At 44.9% G+C, this 24089-nt stretch overlaps 1 pseudogene; it reads right to left on the minus strand.

Annotated features, from left to right (window-relative positions):
• The window catches only part of LOC115102611 (multiple epidermal growth factor-like domains protein 6), a 113278-nt pseudogene that overhangs the window by 86785 nt on the left and 2404 nt on the right, over positions 1–24089 (minus strand).

Consider the following 24089-nt stretch of genomic DNA (forward strand, 5'->3'; position numbering starts at 1 on the left):
CTATGCTACTAGGCTCATGCATAGCCATCTCGAGACAACTCCGGTGTAAAGAGTTGTTTGGGAAACTCTGTGCTAGGGAACAGTTGAGACTATTTAGGGCTCATAAATAATCCAAAAGGCCAGACACATATACGTGGGTTGTCGTGCAAATTCTTATACAGGGACATTCGAAATCAATCTTAATTTAATCATTATTTATTATCAGCCTGCTGGAGAGGTTCCAACAAACTTGATGCACCATAGTGAACATCTGTTAGGAGCTCTAACGGGGCAGTCCCGTTAATTCCCTTATATACTGCAGACAAGTCCCATTTGCATGATTTAGCTTATTCATCATTCATAAATAATGAATGCTTGCTTCATTCATGTGACCGATCAATACCCCACGAGGCTTCTTCTCTCTAAGCTGAGACCTTGAAACTGGGATATCTTTCGTTCTCAAACAAGGTGTGGGCGTACTGCCAAATTGCAGATACTGATAAGTGAGGATTCGTTCAATATGGTCACTTGTATGAACACAGAAAACTGTTATTAGAAAAGCATATGATTAGAACACAGAAATGTGTTATTATAAAATCACAAACATTAAACATTTACAGAACTTTTGTTCAGGGAAATAGAGAAATTTATTTAAAATAAATCGAGCTCAATCTGAGTCTTTGATAAAAAAAAACTTTTGTGACGTAGGAACACTAAGGGTGTGGTCAGTCAGTCATATGTTTCTCATTAAAGCATATGTCACAGAGTTTATGTATGATGTCTCATTTTGCTCTACTGTTTGGAACAGCCTTGAGTTTGTAAACTGCCTCTAATTTAAAGGAGGAAAACAAGGCCTGGCAAAAAACCAACAGCATGAGAAGAATGAGATGGTTTGTATGACACATCATGCCATTAGAGGGTTCCATGACATCAAAGTAGCCTGATTAAAATCTAAATAAATAACGCAATTTAATATGCGCTTCTGGACTGCACGCAGTTGCTGTGCAGACACCAAGAGGGAATCTAAGATTAGCGCATGTGTCGGAGCACATCTTCTACCTCTCAGTGGTGAATAGGAACAGCAATGGGGATAAAAGTATTTGTAGTTGAACTGAAATGACGGCTTTGGGGGTGGCCAACACTCGAGAGCTACAGGGGGTGCACATTTATGTTCCATCCCAGCTCTAACACACCTGATTTTATTAATTGATTGTTTGCCAGGACCTTGGTTGGCTGAATCAGTTGTTTTAGTGCAGGGCTGTAACAAAACCTTGCACACTCGTAGCTCTCCAGGAAAAGGATGAATCAATGAATTAATAATTATAATCACAAACTGAGGTAGTGTAATTTGGGGCCCATTTCCATGAAAACGTTAATAATATGAATGGGTTCCCATCTCTGTGGTAATTACTCATAGAAATACACAAATCAGGCTATTTGTAGGCAAGCTGTAACATTTCCTTCAAACGGGCCCTGGTCAAAGCCAACAATGTTTCGACAGGCCTCGGGGGCTTCCCATGGCCTGCTGCGAGGCAACGGTCCTAAATCAATCACACAAACAAGAGAAGGGTAACAACTTTGCTATATAGTGACTCTTATCATGTTTATCTTTACTTTTTTGATACAGAAAGATCATACTATTATCATCACGTATGACCTCCAGCCACTTCTGGGCATCAGATCGACAGTTACTCACCTTAATTTGGACTTAAAATATGACTTCAACTCCGACTGAGCTATTCGACTGATCATACCGGATCCTATTTCTTTGTTCCATGGGCTAAAAAAACGCTACAGGTGTAGACACAGGAGACAAGGTGGATTCCTGGTGAAATTTTGGCAAAGACAAAACCAAACGGTGCTCTCCTCCATTCTATTGGAAAATTTCCAGTCACTCGAGAATAAGATGGATGATCTTCGTTCGAGTCTCTCTGTTACAGAATTTTTTTTATTTTGAGGTATCATGTTAGCACGTAGGGCACACCAATTGGTGTCACCTTGTTAGTAAGTATGTGTTACACCTGTGCTGGCTTGTCCATTTCGTTAGTCGGAAGGTGTTTCACCTGTGCTAGACCAGGTGATATTTAAGAGTGGCTGGCTCAGTGCTCCAGTTGAGCTTGAGAGATGTTGGGAGAGCTACATTTCATGTCAGCTGAGGTGCGATTTTGAGCTCAACCTCTTAAGTTTGAAAGAAGACTCTTTTTCTTTTTACGCCCTATCCGAAGTTGTTGTGGGTTTTTCTTGTAGTTTGTCTTTTTGGAGGCAAACGTAGTGGGAATCCATGGTGGGTGTCTTACTAGCGGCTTTGCCAACTTTCAGTGGGAACCCACATGGGTGCCTTTCAGAAACCTTTTTGCACCCCTTTCTGTTTTGTTTTGGTTATCAAAGTCATTTTCGTTGTTAGTCCCCTTTCCGTGAGCGATATATTGAGTTTGTCTTGTGAGAACGTAACATCTCCTATCAGAGAGACTTGGAAAGCTGGATGTTATATGTATGTCTTACTGAAACGTGGCTGGATGATGATGCAATGCAAGTAGTACTCGGTGGATTCTCCATGCAGAGGCAGGATCGTACAGAGGCTTTGTAGAAGTCACAAGGAGGTGTAGTGTTTTTAAAAATAAAAAAACAACTGGTGTGCTACTTCAAGTGTGAAGGAAATCTCTAGCACTTTCTCACCTGATAAAGAATACCTCATGGTAAGCTGCAGACCCTTTTATCTACCAAGAGATTTCTCATCCGTAATTATCACAGCGGTCTACATCAAATCAAAGTTTATCCCACCCCAAGCCAATAACAAACACTCTGGTACTCAACGAACTGTATGGGCCTATAAACAAACAAGAAAAGGCTCACCCAGAGGCAGCGTTTCTGGTGTGTGGAGACTATGGCACGGGTAGACTTAGAACCGTTCCACCTCACTTCTAGCAACATGTCTCCTGCGCCACTAGGGGTGCTATGTGGCAGGGCTTGCAGACGATAACGGATTATAATAGGAAACCCAGCCATGCAATGCAGAACTCCCAAATTAGCTAACTGTATTTTATGCTCGCTTCGAGGAATATAACACTGTGCCTTGCATGAAATCACCTGTTTTTGGATGACTACTGTATGTGATCTTGCTCTCCGTGGCCCACATGAGCAAAACATTTAAACGGGTTAACAACCACAAGGCGGAATAACAGGGGGTGGTCTCAAAGCATGCGCAGACCAGCTGGCAAGTGTCTTCACAGACATTTTCAATCTCTCCTAGTCTTAGTCTGTAATCCCAACATGTTTCAAGCTGACCACCCTTGTCCCTGTTCCCAAGAGCTCCAAGGTAACCTGCCTAAACAACTGTCATTCTGCAGCACTCACATCTGTAATTATGAACTCCTTTGGAAGGCTGGTCATGGCACACATCAACACCCTCATCCCAGACACCCTAGACCCATTCCAATTCACATACCAGCCCAACAGACCCACAGATGACACAATCACTTCACACTGCCCTCTCCCACCTGGACAAGAGGGGTAATAACTATGTGAGAATGCTGTTCATAGACTACAGCTCAGCGTTCAACACCATAGTGCCCTCCAAGCTCATCACCAAGCTAGGGACCCTGGGACTGAACCCCTTCCCCTGCAACTGGATCCTGGATTTCCTGACGGGCCGGCACCAAGTCGTGAGGGTAGGCAACAACACCTCCGCCACGCTGACCCTCAGCACAGGGGCCCCTCAGGTGTGTGTGCTTAGTCCTCTCCTGTACTCCCTGTTCACCCACGACTGCATGGCCAAGCACAAGTCCAACATCATCATCAAGTTTGCCGATAACACGACGGTGGTAGACCTGATCACCAACAGCGATGAGTCCACCTACAGGGAGGAGGTCAGAAACTTAGCAGTGTGGTGCCAGGACAACAACCTCTCCCTCAATGTCAGTAAGACCAAGGAGCTTATTGTGGACTATAGGAGAAAGAGGGGCTGTTGTGGAGCGGGGGGACTGTTTTGGAGTGGGTTGAGAGCGTCAAGTTCCTCAGAACTCCCCCTCAGAAGGCTGAAAAGATTTGGCATGGGCCCTCGTATTCCCAGGGGGTGTCAGGGGGTGTGGTCATACTGTAGCTCCATTCTTGTGTATTTTATTTTATTACACTTGTTACCATTTTTTTTTATTCTTAATTATAAGCGGATTGGAATTGTTTTACTATGGTCATACTACGGATCATTTAGCTAATTGATTTTGAGTTGTAGGACCTCTGCAGCAAAGCACCACCACAACATAATGCTGCCACCCCGTGCTTCGTGGTTGGGATGGTGTTCTTCGGCTTCAAGCCTCCCCCTTTTTTCTCAAAACATAACGATGGTCATTAGACCAGAGGACATTTCTTCATAAAGTACGATCTTTGTCCCCATGTGCAGTTGCAAACGATAGTCTGGCTTTTTTTATGGCGGATTTGGAGCAGGGACTTCTTCCTTGCTGAGATGCCTTTCAGGTTATGTCAATATAGGACTTGTTTTACTGTGGATATAGATAACTTTGCACCTGTTTCCTCCAGCATCTTCACAAGGTCCTTTGCTGTTGTTCTGGGATTGATTTGCACTTTTTGTAACAAAGTATGAAGTTGGTTACCAAGAAATGTGTGGTTGAAAAACAAGTTTTAATGACACCAACCTAAGTGTATGTAAACTTCCGACTTCAACTGTATATACACTGCTCAAAAAAATAGGGAAGGGAACACTAAAATAACACTAAAATAACACATCCTATATCTGAATGAATTAAATATTCTTATTAATACTTTTTTCTTTACATAGTTGAATGTGCTGACAAAATCACACAAAAATTATCAATGAAAATCAAATGTATCAACCCATGGAGGTCTGGATTTGGAGTCACACTCAAAATTAAAGTGGAAAAACACACTACAGGCTGATCCAACTTTGATGTAATGTCCTTAAAACAAGTCAAAATGAGGCTCAGTAGTGTGTGTGGCCTCCTTGTGCCTGTATGACCTCCCTACCATGCCTGGGCATGCTCCTGATGAGGTGGCGGATGGTCTCCTGATGGATTTTTTATTTATTTTATTTTACTAGGCAAGTCAGTTAAGTCAGAACAAATTCTTATTTTCAATGACGGCCTAGGAACAGTGGATTAACTGCCTGTTCAGGGGCAGAATGACAGATTTGTACCTTGTCAGCTCGGGGGTTTGAACTTGCAACCTTCCGGTTACTAGTCCAATGCTCTAACCACTAGTCTACCCTGCCGCCCCGGATATCCTCCCAGACCTGAACTAAAGCATCCGCCAACTCCTCCTGGACAGTCAGTGGTGCAAAAGACTTGGTGGATGGAGCGAGACATGATGTCCCATATGTGCTCAGTTGGATTCACGTCTGGGGAACGGGCGGGCCAGTCCATAGCATCAATGCCTTCCTCTTGCAGGAACTGATGACACACTCCAGCCACATGAGGTCTAGTATTGTCTTGCATGAGGAGGAACCCAGGGCTAACCGCACCAGCATATGGTCTCACAAGGGGTCTGAGGATCTCATCTCGGTACCTAATGGCAGTCAGGCTACCTCTGGCGAGCACATGGAGGGCTGTGCGGCCCTCCAAAGAAATGCCACCCACACCATGACTGACCCACCGCCAAACCGGTCATGCTGGAGGATGTTGCAGGCAGTAGAACGTTCTCCACTGCGTTTCCAGACTCTGTCACGTCTGTCACATGTGCTCAGTGTGAACCTGCTTTCATCTGTGAAGAGCACAGGGTGCCAGTGGCGAATTTGCCAATCTTGGTGTTCTCTGGCAAATGCCAAACCCCCACCTGTGGACGTCGGGCCCTCATACCACCCTCATGGAGTCTGTTTCTGACCGATTGAGCAGACACATGCACATTTTTGGCCTGCTGGAGGTCATTTTGCAGGGCTCTGGCAGTGCTCCTCCTTGCACAAAGGTGGAGGTAGCTGTCCTGCTGCTGGGTTGTTGCCCTCCTACGGCCTCCTCCACGTCTCCTGATGTACTGGCCTGTCTCCTGGTAGTGCCTCCATGCTCTGGACACTACGCTGACAGACACAGCAAACCTTCTTGCCACAGCTCGCATTGATGTGGCATCCTGGATGAGCTGCACTACCTGAGCCACTTGTGTGAGTTGTAGATTCCGTCTCATGCTACCACTAGAGTGAAAGCACCGCCAGCATTCAAAAGTGACCAAAACATCAGCCAGGAAGCATAGGAACTGAGAAGTGGTCTGTGGTCACCACCTGCAGAACCACTCCTTTATTGGGGGTGTCTTGCTAATTGCCTATAATTTCCACCTGTTGTCTATTCCATTTGCACAACAGCATGTGAAATTTATTGTCAATCAGTGTTGCTTCCTAAGTGGACAGTTTTATTTCACAGAAGTGTGATTGACTTGGAGTTACATTGTGTTGTTTAAGTGTTCCCTTTATTTTTTTGAGCAGTGTATATACACTACCGTTCAAAAGTTTGGGGTCACTTAAGAAATGTCCTAGTTTTTCAACCCCTCCACAAATCACTCCACAAATCGAACCCACAAATGCTGATGCTCCAGATACTCAACTAGTCTAAAAGAAGGCCAGTTTTATTGCTTCTTTAATCAGGACAACAGTTTTCAGCTGTGCTTATATAATTGAAAAATGGTTTTCTAATGTTCAATTATCCTTTTAAAATGATAAACTTGGATTAGCTAACACAACATGCCATTGGAACACAGGAGTGATGGTTGCTGATAATGGTCCTCTGTTAGCCTATGTAGATATTCCATAAAAAAATCTGCCGTTTCCAGCTACAATAGTCATTTACAACATTATTAATGTCTAAACTGTATTTCTGATCAATTTGATGTTATTTTAATGTACAATTTTTTAAATTTTCTTTTAAAAACAAGGAAATTTGTAATTGCCCCAAACTTTTGAACGGTAGTGTATATATTTATTTTTAATCGTAATTTGGGTAGGCACAAAACTACCTTCATACTTAAAAAATGTTTTCAAAGGTCCTAGTTACCTTCATACGAGTCCTGTGACACTTGTGCGCGTAGATGATCATCGTATTTGTGAGAATCTCCCTTTTCCACAGTGAGGTCACATTAGTTTGTAGCCCAAACGGTTCGGAAGCTACAAACAGAAGTTAGCACATCAACGGTACCGACTTCAGACGAGTCCCTTGCCACTTGTGGTGATCTTAGAGCAAAACGGAGAACACCTTCATGTACCTGAGAGTCTCCCCTTTCCATAGTAGTTTGTATGTCAAACTGTTTGGACTCTACAGATGTTTTAGTGAGAAGACAGATTTTCAGGATGTCACTTTTGACTGCAGATGCGGAAGTGCAACATTGGCAGATGCAGTGGATTGAGAGGCATCCAAAGCAAACAAATATGTTTCTACCTTAAACTGACGGATATGACAAATACAATTTGATTTGATTTGAGTTAACCTGACATGCTGTTGTTGTGTGCCAGAGGCAGAAACTGCGCTACTACAGTATATACGCCCAGACACGAACCTGCTCTGTAAGGGCTGCTGGAGAACAGCAGGAAAGCACCTCTTTTGCCAGCACAAAATACTCTTTGATTCCCCCTTTTGACACAAGCAATAGGTGAAGACCCCTTTCCCTGCTTTGATGTGAGTCCCAGCCTCTACCATAGCGTAGTTTCCAGATGGCGAGGGCAACAATGGGATACAGCCAGCACGTTGGACCAGATCCACCTCTTTCATCCCAAACCCCTCCCCCTGACCTTGGTTGACCTTAGGTGCCCCTCCACAGCTCCACCCTCCCTTTAGGTCTCACTGTTGGCTCCAGGGTGAAGTTCCCCAAGTTACAGTAGAGACCTAGAATCAGCTTCCCCTCCTCCAAGCCTAACCTTAACCATTAGTGGGGAAATGCAAAACTGACCCAAGGTCAGTGTCTAGGGTAGGTGTTCCCCAACTTTTTTTGTCCACGATCCAGTTTTGATATCTGAAAGTTCTCATGACCCCAACCACAAAATAAATTGTAATTAAAAGCCAAAGTTAACTTGTTTATTTGGGGCTATGGCAGGCAATTGCAAAACATTCTAACAGTATTTTTGATTGTTTTCTCAACTCACGATCACATACTTTTAATGTGGAGCTATACAGCCAATTGCAAATGAGTCTGACATTATCTCTTATCTCACCACCGCTGATGAGATGGGTGTGCTTGGTGCATGTCGCATCGGAGCTTCTCAAAGTCAGGGGGTGTGGTCAACAGTGCACTCCTCATCACTGCTGTCACATCCAACCTGGATCAATATTTGGTTTTAATGCAGACGAGACCACTGCTGAATCCAGCTTCACACAGATATGAGCTGACGAAGGGCACAATGGGCTCTCAAGTGGCGCAGCGGTCTAAGGCACTGAGAGGTGTCACTACAGTCCCTGGTTTGAATCCAGACCGTATCACATCCGGCCGTGATTGGGAGTCCCAAAGGGCGGCGCACAATTGGCCCAGTGTCGTCCGGGTTTGACCGGGGTAGGCCGTCATTGTAAATAAGAATTTGATCTTAGCTGACTTGCGTAGTTAAATAAATACATACAGTTTTAATGCTCTGAAGGAAACAACAACTCAGTAACCAAAACTCCTCCGTAATGACCCGTGAATGCTTAGACTGCAGCATTCAGTCACATGACAGCACGAAAGGCTACAGCGCATCAGTCAAGTGCAGCCTTTTCCCACGATCTAAGGGCACTCTGATTGAATTTTATCGTTTAGATTTCAACAATCATCATTTAGATTTTTAAGGGTAACCACATTACAATGATTTTGAGATACAACGATTTAAAAAAAACATTTGGGGGGGATTTTGGAAATGTTCCTGCGACCCCATTTTCATATCAGGTGACCCCATGTCAAACAGGAGACCCATAGTTTTGGAACCACTGGTCTAAAGGCAATTTCACACTACTCCTTACCAATGCATGTCCGGCCATCTGTGTGCAGGCGGGTGCCTGGGTTGCATTCGCAGTAGAACGAACTTCTGGTGTTGACGCATCGGTGGTGGCAGCCTCCGTTGTGGACCTGACACTCGTCAACATCTGTGGCCAAGAAATGACAAAGACCAGAGGGTGAAAAACATACTGCAAGTAATATACAAATCAGTGTGATTGCTGTACAGTGTACTGTAGTGGAAGAGCTCTCGCTATACAGTGTATAGTAGTGGAAGAGCTATCTCCTTACAGTGTATTGTAGTGGAAGAGCTCTGCTGTACAGTGTATTGTTGTGGAAGAGCTCTCGCTATACAGTCTACCACAGAAGCCCTGCTCTCGCTATACAGTGTACTGTAGTGGAAAAGCCCTGCTGCACAGTGTATTGTAGTGGAAGAGCTCTGCTGTACAGTGCATTGTAATGGAAAAGCTCTCTCTGTACAGTGTCTTGTAGTGGAAGAGCTCTGCTGTACAGTGTATTGTAGTGGAAGAGCTCCCGCTATACAGTGTATCACAGAAGCCCTGCTCTCGCTATACAGTGTACTGTAGTGGAAGAGCTCTGCTGTACAGTGTATTGTAGTGGAAGAGCTCTGCTGTACAGTGTATTGTAGTGGAAGAGCTCTCGCTGTACAGTGTATTGTATTGTAAGAGCTCTCGCTGTACAGTGCATTGTAATGGAAAAGCTCTCTCTGTACAGTGTATTGTAGTGGAAGAGCTCTGCTGTACAGTGTATTGTAGTGGAAGAGCTCTGCTGTACAGTGTATTGTAGTGGAAGAGCTCTCGCTGTACAGTGTATTGTATTGTAAGAGCTCTCGCTGTACAGTGTATTGTAGTGGAAGAGATCTCGCTGTACAGTGTATTGTAGTGGGAAAGCTCTCTCTACAGTGTATTGTAGTGGAAGAGCTCTGCTGTACAGTGTATTGTAATGGAAGAGCTCTGCTGTACAGTGTATTGTAGTGGAAGAGCTCTCGCTGTACAGTGTATTGTATTGTAAGAGCTCTCGCTGTACAGTGTATTGTAGTGGAAGAGATCTCGCTGTACAGTGTATTGTATTGGAAGAGCTCTCGCTGTACAGTGTATTGTAGTGGAAGAGATCTCGCTGTACAGTGTACTGTAGTGGAAGAGCTCTGCTATACAGTGTATTGTAGTGGAAGAGCTCTGCTGTATAGTGTATTGTAGTGGAAGAGCTCTGCTGTACAGTATATTGTAGTGGAAGAGCTCTGCTATACAGTGTACTGTAGTGGAATAGCTCTGCTGCACAGTGTATTGTAGTGGAAGAGCTCTCTCTGTACAGTGTATTGTAGTGGAAGAGATCTCGCTGTACAATGTATTATATTGGAAGAGTTCTCACTGTACAGTGTAACCCAGAAGCCCTGCTCTCGCTATACAGTGTATTGCAGTGGAAAAGCTCTGCCTAAGCCCCAGAAGCTCTACAAGCTTATTATAGAGAAGCCTTAGACACACAGAGGAATCAGCAAGAAATACAGTCGCATGCCAATCTCATCGGGGCCAGGTGGTAACAGGAGACAGATGGACAAAGGCCAGAACAATTAGCAAAGCAAGCACTGGAGGGCCAGTAAACACACACACACACACACACACGCACACGCACACACATTCACACAAAACCAGCCAGTCTAACGACAGACGCCCTGCGAAAATTCCATCAAAAGTTAGAAAGCCTATGGCATCTTGACAACCAACCACTACGATGGAGTATATCTATCCCATTTATTTCAACAAAAGTTAGCGTTACTCCCTGGATCAGGAATGGCAATGGAAAATGAACCAAGGGCCCATCCAAGCCTCCTCAAAGGCTGTAAACATGTCATCCAGTTCCTCTCCATAAGTTTTATCTATCCTTAACAGGTTAAAGGTCAATGATTCTCTATGCCTCTATTAAAACCTTATCCAGGGGCCTCTATGACATTAGGTGTCCGTCAGGGACCCGTTTGAAGGTCCTCTCTTCTGAATAATACTTCTTCAAAGAGCACTACCAGGGGACAATACATGCTCAGCACAAACCTGTGCCTATCAACAACATAACAGTTTCTTCCCAGCACAGTGGATATTGCTCTATAAGCTAACCTTTAAGGAGCCACATCACTACAATCAACAAGACACGTGGCAGCAAACAGCAGCCACGACAAGTACAGTATGTCTCTATTGTTGACTTTATCAAAGCCATCAAGTTACATTTTTTCTAAGAACGACGAAAGCTTATTCTCCATTTGGGGTTTCTGAAGAACAAACATGTTTTCCTCAGTTTCTTTGATAAACAAACATTGTTCCACAATGTCAAGCAGCATTCCATAACGACACTGACACGCATTACTGTTATCATTTCAAGACACTGTGGTCACGAGGCTTGCCTTTCAAGCCTATGAAAAACCATCTGACATGCAGACATCCACTAAACTTCCAACGTCAACATGACCAGAGAGCACCAAAACAAAACCATGAAAGCCAGAACAAGAAATAGAAGGTATTTGGCTTTTGACACAAACGTTGTTAAACTCAGATGTCCTCTGTTGTTTTTGCATCTGGTGCTATATTAGGGTCCACGTGGGGGCCTGAATGAGCCACCAGAGGAATTTATAAAAGGCAAAAGGAAGGATCTGGCTTTGGCCCAGGAGTGGAGAGTGGCCCAGTGGCCATTAAAACTGGGCAGTGTGATAAGCAGTAAATGCCTGGTAATCAGCCGGGGATTTAGTGTGTCAGGCATTGTTGATCGTACCAGTGGATTTATCTCGGTAGCATGAGGGGTTTGGAGTGTTACAGCAACGCTCAATCTATTTATCGAGAGGAGGGAAACATTTGAACATTTTGTTTGTGTGTCAGAGCAGAGTGTTGGCCAGCGGTATTTATATAATGTACATACGCGGGAATAACTGCACTTCATGAGGCACTGGGCCAAATAGCCTAATCAAGTGTTGTGTCTGGGTGAGGTCAAGGTTGTCAGTTCAAATGATCTGAAAGTCCATTAACAGACAAAACAAACCGTTTGTAAATCAAATGTCTTTATTTTACGAAGCTGTCCCTTTCATCCTCAAATTGTATTTTCATCCTCAAATTGTATGAACCCCAGACACATTCCATGTTCCCAGACGCAGCTGTTCCAAGACGCAGCTGTTCCCAGACGCATTCCATGTTCCCAGACGCAGCTGTTCCCAAACGCAACTGTTCCCAGACGCAGCTGTTCCCAGACGCAGCTGTTCCCAAACGCAGCTGTTCCCAGACGCAGCTGTTCCCAGACACATTCCATGTTCCCAGGCGCAGCTGTTCCCAGACGCAGCTGTTCCCAGACACATTCCATGTTCCCAGATGCAGCTGTTCCCAGACGCAGCTGTTCCCAAACGCAGCTGTTCCCAGACGCAGCTGTTCCCAGACGCAGCTGTTCCCAGACGCAGCTGTTCCCAAACGCAGCTGTTCCCAGACACATTCCATGTTCCCAGACGCAGCTTTTCCCAGACGCAGCTGTTCCCAGACGCAGCTTTTCCCAGACGCAGCTTTTCACAGACGCAGCTGTTCCCAGACGCAGCTGTTCCCAGACCCAGCTGTTCCCAGACCCAGCTGTTCCCAGATGCAGCTGTTCCCAGACACATTCCATGTTCCCAGACGCAGCTGTTCCCAGACGCAGCTGTTCCCAGACCCAGCTGTTCCCAGACGCAGCTGTTCCCAGACGCAGCTGTTCCCAGACATATTCCATGTTCCCAGACGCAGCTGTTCCCAGACGCAGCTGTTCCCAGACGCAGCATGTAAATGCTATAAGGATTTATACACAGAAATTAGTGGAACGACAAGAGATGTAAGCAGAAGGACGCCACGATGAAGCTAAGAAATTAAGGGTGCAGGGGTCTTAGTTTCATTGCTTTAACAGTCAGGAGCCAAACAAAGAGTCATGCTGCGTTTAGATGAGGGATGCAAAAAACGTCCTACCAGTTGGGATATCAGGACAAGAAAGCAAGAAAGAAAATGATGGCAAAAGCAAGCCAGCACAACAGTATGCGTTGCTATGGTGATTTCAGTAAACACACATCCGGTAGAGAACAACACTATGGCAGAGGGCAAAAGTTTAAATATTTTAACTCTGGCGGCAAGTCCCATCTACCGTGGCGGCTGATGGCATTCACCGCCAGCCAACCTCAATGGCATTTACAATCGTTCTCTCATTGAAAACAATGACATCTGGTTTGCCGTCTACCGTCTACCTCGTACCTCGTAAAGCAGCATTACTCAAAGTGAAACACTCATATGTCAAGTGAATGACACATTACCAACTGTACATGTATACAGAAACCAATTGGTTAAGAAGAAAAATAACCAACTAAAAAGAGCTCATCTTAACATCATGGTTCTTCCCAAATGGCTGTTTTCACATATGTAGACAATGCTATGGCGCTGGAGATAGTAACTATGAGGTTGAAAAGTGCTGAAATATTGCCCTTTAACAGTGATGGAATGGGTGGCCTTTCTTGATAAACACAAAGCAGTGCCAGACCACCCCATGGGGTGCTGTAAGGTAGAGGGTAAGGTAGGGTGTAAGAGCACAGTCAAGTGCACTTGACTGCAGCATTGATTAGAGGTCAGTCTCTCTCTGAAGAAGGAAGGCAGACTTGTCCAGACAGCTCATCAGACAGTTTGGCACACTCTCTGAGGCTGCCCATGATAAAAGGGCCTGATTGCACTCAGGACTTGGTAGTACTCCTGTGATGATGATTAAAGGCCTGCCTATTCTCCTCCATGAGATAAATAATTATGTCTGACCCCTGGGGGCCACCAAACTTAAATGGCCAGCAGCCTCTCTGTGATGATATACTGTACGATAGGCGCTACTAATGTATTTCTCACTGCGCTGGCAACCATATTAACATTCTGTTGGCAAGATATCTGGGTTGCAAATCATTGTCTTAAGGGGGGTAGGCACTTTGACATACGATATGTTTCTTACCCCAACGGGCAAAGGCATCAGTCATTTTTTTAAGAGGGAGGTTAACAGCGTTAACGTTTTTCTTCACATTACTACTGAACAGGATCTGGTCTAAGCATCAGCTCCACAACCTTATATCCTCTTGATAATTACAGGGTGAAGCATGAAGGTGAAGATGACGCTCATATGAAACGATGGCAGACAAAATGGCCGTTCACGGGTTGTGAACGTCGACTCCACAACAAAGTGGGGAGTATGCATTTCAATTTGAAAAATAATCATTGTTTCATCAATCATGCTGCTTTGAGGCATTTTATTAAGGCTGTTCGTGTATGCAAGACGTGGCATGTTTTCATAGGACACTGCCAACAAGGAGATAAAATCCAAAGCCACATCAACACGGATGGAAAGCAGGGATTCATGAAACATGCCACGCAGACTTCACACACTGGCAAGCACACACTGGCAAGCTCTCACAAGCACGCACACTCAGGTGCGTGCGTGCGCACACACACACACACACACACACACACACACAATCCAACCTCAGAATTGTTAATAAAGCAGGAGAATAAGGAACAGAAAACAGCCCATTTCCATCAGAATCTGTTCTCTCTGGGCGCTACAGTAACATACTGTGTATTTGCTTATGTGTCTGTGCAGAATAGCCTCCAGTTTCAGTACATTAAAGAACATTATATTACACTGTATAGAGTACATAGTCTACACATTTACATATACAGTGTATACAAAGTGAGCCTCCCAAACAGCGTACTAATCAAACACATGCTGTAACGGCTTTCTTCTGTGGACGAAGGAGAGGACCAAAGCGCAGCGTCGTTAGTGTTCATCATGTTTAATAAAGAAGATAAACGTGAACACTACAAAATACAAAACAACAAATGTGGAAAAAACCGAAACAGTTCTGTCTGGTGCAGACACACGAAGACAGAAGACAACCACCCACAAAACCCAACACAAAACAGGCTACCTAATCAGAGACAATGACTAACACCTGCCTCTGATTGAGAACCATATCAGGCCAAACATAGAAACGGGAAAACTAGACACACAACATAGAATGCCCACTGAGCTCACGTCCTGACCAGCACTAAAACAAAGAAAACAAAAAACAACTATGGTCAGAACGTGACACATTCAGGCACTACAGGCTGATGAGGACCCCCCCCCTGACAGATCTTGGCAAGAGGCTCAATTGACACACTGTATGTGTATGAGGGTGTGTGTGCGAAAAGAGCCAGTGAGTTCTACAACCACCTAAAAGGAAGCGATTCTCAAACCTTCCATAACAAAGCTCTCACCTACAGAGAGATTAACGAAGAGAAGAGTCCCCAAACAGATCCTACAGAGTCTGGGGGCGGCAGGGTAGCCTAGTGGTTAGGGCGTTGGACTAGCTAACCGGAAGGTTGCAAGTTCAAATCCCCAAGCTGACAAGGTACAAATCTGTCGTTCTGCCCCTGAACAGGCAGTTAACCCACTGTTCCTAGGCCGTCATTGAAAATAAGAATTTGTTCTTAACTTACTTGCCTAGTTAAATAAAGGTAAAATAAATTTTAAAAAGTCCCAGGACAGCAACACAATTAGACCTAACCAAATCATGAAAAAACAAAAAGACAATTACTTGACACCAGAGCAGCCGGAAAACATGTGGTGAGACAGCATTTCCCCCAATACTTTTTCATCTGGTGTGGCGCTGTCACACTACTTTCAAAACACTGAACACGTTTACCAGACATATTCATACAGTGTCTCTCCCAATTTTAGCTTGTTCACCTCAGTTTTGCCTAGTGGATGCAACCCCGTCCCTGTCATTTCACGCGGTAACCCCCACGCTCACTGCGACAGGTGAACTCACCTGTCAGTCACAGTGGTCTCCTAGCTACAGCCTACAGAGCCTCATCAACCACACCTGTTAACAACTAGTTTAGCTGCACAAACAACTTGTTGTTTAACTCGATTTCTTTCTTCGCTCACACTCCTCTCTAGTCTGTAGAATCTGACTTTGTGGCTGTGATTTAGTGGAAACCCTCCTCTCCTGTCTGCTTGATTGCCTGCCTCATGAGAGAGTGAACACACATGTTCATGGAAAACAAGGTGTGTTAATAAAAGCAGTTAATCAAAGCATTCATCCTCTAAAACTAGCTAGAATGTTCTAATCTATAGCTAGCTAAGAAAACGACTAACATTAGCTTTAGAGTAGCCTAGCTAAATAGCTAGCTAGCGAGCTAACATTAGCTAACTAGGTTGATGCGATCATGCAGCCAGCCGCTAACGTTCACAATTTAGACTCCTTGAATAAATTTTACATTTACATTTAAGTCATTTAGCAGACGCTCTTATCCAGAGCGACTTACAAATTGGTGCGTTCACCTTAAGACATCCAGTGGAACAGCCACTTTACAATAGTGCATCTAAATATTTTAAGGGGGGTGAGAAGGATTACTTTATCCTATCCTAGGTATTCCTGAAAGAGGTGGGGTTTCAGGTGTCTCCGGAAGGTGGTGATTGACTCCGCTGTCCTGGCGTCGTGAGGGAGTTTGTTCCACCATTGGGGGGCCAGAGCAGCGAACAGTTTTGACTGGGCTGCGCAGGAACTGTACTTCCTCAGTGGTAGGGAGGCGAGCAGGCCAGAGGTGGATGAACGCAGTGCCCTTGTTTGGGTGTAGGGCCTGATCAGAGCCTGGAGGTACTGAGGTGCCGTTCCCCTCACAGCTCCGTAGGCAAGCACCATGGTCTTGTAGCGGATGCGAGCTTCAACTGGAAGCCAGTGGAGAGAGCGGAGGAGCGGGGTGACGTGAGAGAACTTGGGAAGGTTGAACACCAGACGGGCTGCGGCGTTCTGGATGAGTTGTAGGGGTTTAATGGCACAGGCAGGGAGCCCAGCCAACAGCGAGTTGCAGTAATCCAGACGGGAGATGACAAGTGCCTGGATTAGACCTGCGCTGAAGGCAGGGTCGTACTCTGCGGATGTTGTAGAGCATGAACCTATAAGAACGGGCCACCGCCTTGATGTTAGTTGAGAACGACAGGGTGTTGTCCAGGATCACGCCAAGGTTCTTAGCGCTCTGGGAGGAGGACACAATGGAGTTGTCAACCGTGATGGCGAGATCATGGAATGGGCAGTCCTTCCCCGGGAGGAAGAGCAGCTCCGTCTTGCCGAGGTTCAGCTTGAGGTGGTGATCCGTCATCCACACTGATATGTCTGCCAGACATGCAGAGATGCGATTCGCCACCTGGTCATCAGAAGGGGGAAAGGAGAAGATTAATTGTGTGTCGTCTGCATAGCAATGATAGGAGAGACCATGTGAGGTTATGACAGAGCCAAGTGACTTGGTGTATAGCGAGAATAGGAGAGGGCCTAGAACAGAGCCCTGGGGGACGCCAGTGGTGAGAGCGCGTGGTGAGGAGACAGATTCTCGCCACGCCACCTGGTAGGAGCGACCTGTCAGGTAGGACGCAATCCAAGCGTGGGCCGCGCTGGAGATGCCCAACTCGGAGAGGGTGGAGAGGAGGATCTGATGGTTCACAGTATCGAAGGCAGCCGATAGGTCTAGAAGGATGAGAGCAGAGGAGAGAGAGTTAGCTTTAGCAGTGCGGAGGGCCTCCGTGATACAGAGAAGAGCAGTCTCAGTTGAATGACTAGTCTTGAAACCTGACTGATTTGGATCAAGAAGGTCATTCTGAGAGAGATAGCGGGAGAGCTGGCCAAGGACGGCACGTTCAAGAGTTTTGGAGAGAAAAGAAAGAAGGGATACTGGTCTGTAGTTGTTGACATCGGAGGGATCGAGTGTAGGTTTTTTCAGAAGGGGTGCAACTCTCACTCTCTTGAAGACAGAAGGGACGTAGCCAGCGGTCAGGGATGAGTTGATGAGCGAGGTGAGGTAAGGGAGAAGGTCTCCGGAAATGGTCTGGAGAAGAGAGGAGGGAATAGGGTCAAGCGGGCAGGTTGTTGGGCGGCCGGCCGTCACAAGACGCGAGATTTCATCTGGAGAGAGAGGGGAGAAAGAGGTCAGAGCACAGGGTAGGGCAGTGTGAGCAGAACCAGCGGTGTCGTTTGACTTAGCAAACGAGGATCGGATGTCGTCGACCTTCTTTTCAAAATGGTTGACGAAGTCATCTGCAGAGAGGGAGGAGGGGGGGGGGGAGGATTCAGGAGGGAGGAGAAGGTGGCAAAGAGCTTCCTAGGGTTAGAGGCAGATGCTTGGAATTTAGAGTGGTAGAAAGTGGCTTTAGCAGCAGAGACAGAAGAGGAAAATGTAGAGAGGAGGGAGTGAAAGGATGCCAGCTCCGCAGGGAGGCGAGTTTTCCTCCATTTCCGCTCGGCTGCCCGGAGCCCTGTTCTGTGAGCTCGCAATGATATAATATAATAAATGTGTTTGGCACAGGATAAAGAAGATGAAATTATCTCCTGCTTGCTACCCAAGGTCAAGGGAGACTGAAGTTCCTGAAGAGGTTAGTCAGTCAACATGGGGGACTAGTATGAAGAAAGCATGAAAATATATGTGCTCACTACTGTATGTCGCTCTGGATAAGACCTGCTAAATGTCTAAAAATGTCAATGTAAAAATGTTAGTCCAGTAATGTTCCAGTAATATAATTGTATTTCCACTACAGGTGATTAATCACTATCGTTGGTGGTGCAGATGTCACTGTCTTTAAAGTAAAAAACCTACCAATTCTGCCACAGAGCAGTTTACACAAACAGTATGAACACATTTGTTCAACCATAACAGATGGACGGCTAATGCAGAAAGAGAGAATTGACCATAACGTTCACAAATACAGAGACAGGCAGCTATCATCCGTTTTTTTTCTACAAGCCAGTGCATAGTGATTCCTACTGATATGAACTGGTAATGCAGGTTTGGTTAGAATAGAGCGCAGTAGAATGAGTGACATGCCGTAAAATCTACTTCATGAAAAGGAGGATATGATTTTCAATTAACATTTTGAAAGTACTTGATTTAGTGATTGAATATATGGATTTGACAGGCAATCAGTTCCTACGATGAGCGCCACTGTAGCGCTCAGGTTGAACCAACCTCTGGTGGGCCAACAACCTCTCAAAAAACCTCTACCTCAATGTCATGAAGACAAAGGAAATGATTGTGGACTACAGGATACAAAGGGCAGAGCATGCCCCCATTCACATCGACGGGGCTGTAGTGGAACGGGTCAAAAGCTTCAAGTTCCTCGGTGTCGACATCACTAAGGATCCATCATCGGATCCTCAGATGGGGCCACAGTGTCTCCTGACCCCTCCTGTCTCAGCCTCCAGTATTTATGCTGCAGTAGTTTATGTGTCGGGGGGCTGGGGTCAGTTTATTATATCTGGAGTACTTCTCCTGTCCTATTCGGTGTCCTGTGTGAATCTAAGTGTGCGTTCTCTAATTCTCTCCTTCTCTCTTTCTTTCTCTCTCTCGGAGGACCTGAGCCCTAGGACCATGCCCCAGGATTACCTGACATGATGACTCCTTGCTGTCCCCAGTCCACCTGGCCATGCTGCTGCTCCAGTTTCAACTTCCACCTGACTGTGCTTCTGCTCCAGTTTCAACTGTTCTGCCTTATTATTATTCGACCATGCTGGTCATTTATGAACATTTGAACATCTTGGCCATGTTCTGTTATAATCTCCACCCGGCACAGCCAGAAGAGGACTGGCCACCCCACATAGCCTGATTCCTCTCTAGGTTTCTTCCTAGGTTTTGGCCTTTCTAGGGAGTTTTTCCTAGCCACCGTGCTTCTACACCTGCATTGCTTGCTGTTTGGGGTTTTAGGCTGGGTTTCTGTACAGCACTTTGAGATATCAGCTGATGTATGAAGGGGTATATAAATAAATTTGATTTGATTTGATCATGATCTACACACACCAACACAGTTGTGAAGAGGGCACGACAACACCTCTTCTCGCTCAGGAAGCTGAAAGGATTTGTTATGGGCCTCAGATCCTCAAAGTTCTAGAGCATCTTGACTGGCTGCATCACATGTTGGTATGGCAACTACTTGGCATCCGACCGCTACAGAGAGGAGCTACAGAGAGTATTGCGTACGGCCCAGTACATCACTGGGGCCGAGCTAGGAATTTTATGCCAGGCAGTGTCATAGGAAGACCCTTAAAATTGTTTTAAAAAACTCCAGACACCCAAGTCATAGACTGTTCGCTCTGCTACTGCATGGCAAGCAGTACCGATGCTCCAAGTCTGGAACGCGCCGTTTTTACATATGTAGACACTGATGTTGTGCTGGACATAATGATATGAGGTTGAAAAGTAGAGGAATTTATGTTTAAAGACATTGTAACTATTCTTTGCATAACGCTCTGCCCTGATATAATAGTTCACTAAACTACAGAGTGTGTTGTCCATGTAAGTTGTCTCTGGCTCTTTTGATATCAGATTCAGAATGGGTTTGTGGTAGTTTGAAAGGGTTTGATCCACCTTAGGCAAGGAGTGTTTCCAATTCACATGACCCGTCATGAAAAAACCCAGTGCTTTAGTCATAGCACAGATGAAAAGGGAAAATACACAAAAAAGTATGTGGACACCCTTCAAATGAATGGATTTGGATATTTCAGCCACCCCCATTGCTGTCAGATGTGTAAAATCAAGCACACAGCCATGCAATCTCTATAGACAAACATTAGCAGTAGAATGGCCGTACTGAAGAGCTCAGTGACTTTCAATGTGGCACCGCCTTTCCAAAAAGTCAGTTTGTCAAATTTCTGCCCTGCTAGAGCTGCTTCAGTTAGCTGTAAGTGTTGTTATTGTGAAGTGGAAATGTCAAGGAGCAACAACGGCTCAACCACGAAGTGGCAGTCCACACAAGCTCACAGAACTGGACCACCGAGTGCTGAAGCATGTAGGCCGGTTGCAACACTCACTACTGGGTTCCAAACTGCCTCTGGAAGCAACGTCAGCACAAGACCTGTTCGTCGGGAGCTTCATGAAACGGGTTTCCATTGCCGAGCAGCCGCAGACAAGGCTAAGATCACCATGCGCAATGCCACGCATTGACTGAAGTGTAAAGCTCGCCGCCATTGGACTCTGGAGGAGTGGAAACGCGTTCTCTGGAATGATGAATCACATTTCACTATCTGGAAGTCCGACGGACAAATCTGGGTTTGACGGATGCCAGGAGGACGCTACCTGCCCGAATGCATAGTGTCAACTGTAAAGTTTGATGGAGGAGGAATAATGGTCTGGGGTTATTTTTCATACTTCGGGCTAGGCCCCTTAGTTCCAGTGAAGGGAAATCTTAACGATACAGCATACAATGATATTCTAGATGTTTCTGTGCTTCCAACTTTGTGGCAACAGTTTGGGGAAGGCCCTTCCCTGTTTCCGCATGACAATTCCCCCGTGCATAAAGTGAGGTCCATACTGAAATGATTTGTCAAGATCGGTGTAGAAGAACTTGACTGGCATGCACAGAGCCCTGACCTCAACCCCATCGAACACCTTTGGGATGAATTGGAACGCCGACTGCGAGCCAGGCCTAATCGCCCAACATCAGAGCTGCATTTCCTAACCTCCTGCCAAATGTATGACCATACTGGAGACACATATTTCCCTCAGATTACACAGACCCATAAAGAATAAAAATCTCATTTTGATCAACTCACATATCTATTAGGTGAAATACCACACTGCGCCATCAGCATCAAGATTTGTGACTTGTTGCCACAAGAAAAGGGCAATCAATGAAGCACCATTGTATACACAACCCATATTTATCTGTTTATTTATTTTCCCTTTTGTTCTTCAACTATTTGCACATTGTTACAGCACTGTACATAGCCATAATATAACATTTAAAATGTCTCTATTCCTCTGAAACATTCATGAGTGTAATGTTCACTGTTAATTTCTGATTGTTTATTTCACTTGCTTTAGCAATGTAAACATATGTTTCCCATGCCAATAAAAGCCTTTTTTTTATTGAATTGAGAAAGAACAACTGCAGCAAGAGAGCAAGAGCAATCCGTCAAGGAAATCAGCCTCTGGCCCCTGTTGCTCTGACCAACTTCTCTCCCTGACCTCACAGTCATTCACTTCTCATTGAACTCTCATTAACAGCCATGAAATTCACACAGACTAGCACAACAAAACACAATTGTAATGTCCTAAACAGCTGCCTTAGGGTCGCTCTCACACTTCCAGCCAGCATCAACATGATTGAAACTGGAACCATGAACACACTTGGCTGAGATGATAGTATGTATCTTGGTGGTTACAAGATTGTGGTCTTCTGTGGTTCAATCACTCCGTGTTTAAAGATGAGGCGTATGGAGTGCAGCAGAACCTTGGTTTTGGGAAGTAATATTGGCATATGTGTGTGTGAATGTATGTGTGCGTGTGTGCATGTGTTTGTGTGTGTGTGTGTACGTTTGCACCTAAATGTGTGTGCATGGGTGCGTGTGTTCTTGCCTGTGTCCATGCATCGGCATGTGTGATCTGATGCCAGGATCTTCCTGTCCTTGCCATACTCTTACTGGACAATGATAAGACGCATAAAAAAAAAGCAACAAAGTCCAACTGTCATAAATCAGGAGGATCCCAGGAATTCATCCAGTCAAAGAAACAACAGAGAAACTGCTGCATCTGCAGATTGACTATGCCAGGTAGTTTATAATCTCTAATCTAAAACATACAGCTCACACTCTCACATCACCCTCCCCTGATGCTGACGCGGGTTACACCATCTAGGGATTTCGTGTCGGAGAATTTGCTTTTTCATGTAAGTCATACGATTTCCTCTGTGTTCTGAGTGTGGCCGTAGCAAAAACACACCATACTTAGATGCTTAAAGCATCCAAGGACAATGGTTTTTCCTTTCCTTTTTTCCATGACGGCCATCCCATCATCATGTTGATTTTTCCAATTTAGGAGGATGAAGCTTTGACAGCTGTAAAACATTGTTATGAAGGCAATATGTAATCCAATTCAAAACTTGCCTCGAGGCTACAGGTATGTGATGCCACAGTCAGACCCGCTTCCAAAGCAACCAAAAAAGGAGAGTCTCAAGCCTTGATTGTATGAAAACAAAAAAATGATTCTCCAAACAAAAGGTTTCATGTTTCCAAACAACGGTAATTTCATAGGCTATAGTCGATCCACGATCAAAGCATAAGCGATCGGATTTAAACATGTAGTAGTCAAAAACTGTATGGCACCCCTCCATAACTGGGGCCATAGTACCATACCACTAAATAGGTATAGGAAAGGGGAACAAGGGAAAAAGGGGTGTGCCCAGGTGAGGCTCCATACTGCTTTCAAATACCCATGATAACATAATAGAAAACTCAAAACATGATTCCATCAATCATACTCCATAATTCTAAATGCAATATTCATAATTATATTCAATACGTCAATATTTCGTGATTCTAGTTAACATTTATCATGGGACTGAAAGTAAGGGAATTTCGCTCCAACAATTCACTTCCTTGTTTGATTGTTATAAAATATTGAGCTTCAGGGGTCAGTAAATGGAATTATATGTGACTCATTTCAGGAAACTAGGCATATGTCGAGCGTCACTACTTCACAGGAGAGGTATTTGAATGAACTATTTTTTTTAAATCAAAATGCGTTATTTGGTAGAAATGCCTTCTGGAACGTGTGAACTTCAATGTGCCGTAATAACAAACTTGTATGCCATCTGTAAATCCGAATAAAATTGTTAAATTACGAGCCGAGATGGTTTAGCAGAAAAAGACAGGAACCTTCCCGCTAGCCATGATTGGCTGAGAATGGATGGGGATGGGCTGGACATGCCGAGAGATGAGTTTGAATTGGTGTGCTATGTAGCACGCTTCTGTCTATAACATGAGCTGCTCAGTATATGTTGGTAATTCTTTCTAAAGCAGCCTTTTTTAACGATATCATGAAGAACTGCAAAAGTGTTGCTAATGCTCTCCACTTTCTGGAGGACCGAGTTTTGAAATCTGTGGAATGCCCAGTAGAAGCAGAGTATGATAGCTAAGGAGATGGAGAAAATTCAGGCATTTGATTGCAAATATGTGGAGGGAGTTGAAAAGAGAACACACAGAAGGCTGTTGTAAAAAACTCCTGTCTCTGGATTACATCTTCAAACTAAGGGCAACCATGGCATCCGTGACAGAGAGGGAGAAGCGTTCATCCATGTATTCCGTTAAGAGAGTCTAGCTAGCTATATTTTCAGATATCATACGTTTCTAATTTTGTCAGAAAGTTGTT

The sequence above is a fragment of the Oncorhynchus nerka genome, linkage group LG20 (genome assembly GCF_034236695.1).
Source record: "Oncorhynchus nerka isolate Pitt River linkage group LG20, Oner_Uvic_2.0, whole genome shotgun sequence".
NCBI classification, from domain to species: domain Eukaryota; kingdom Metazoa; phylum Chordata; class Actinopteri; order Salmoniformes; family Salmonidae; genus Oncorhynchus; species Oncorhynchus nerka.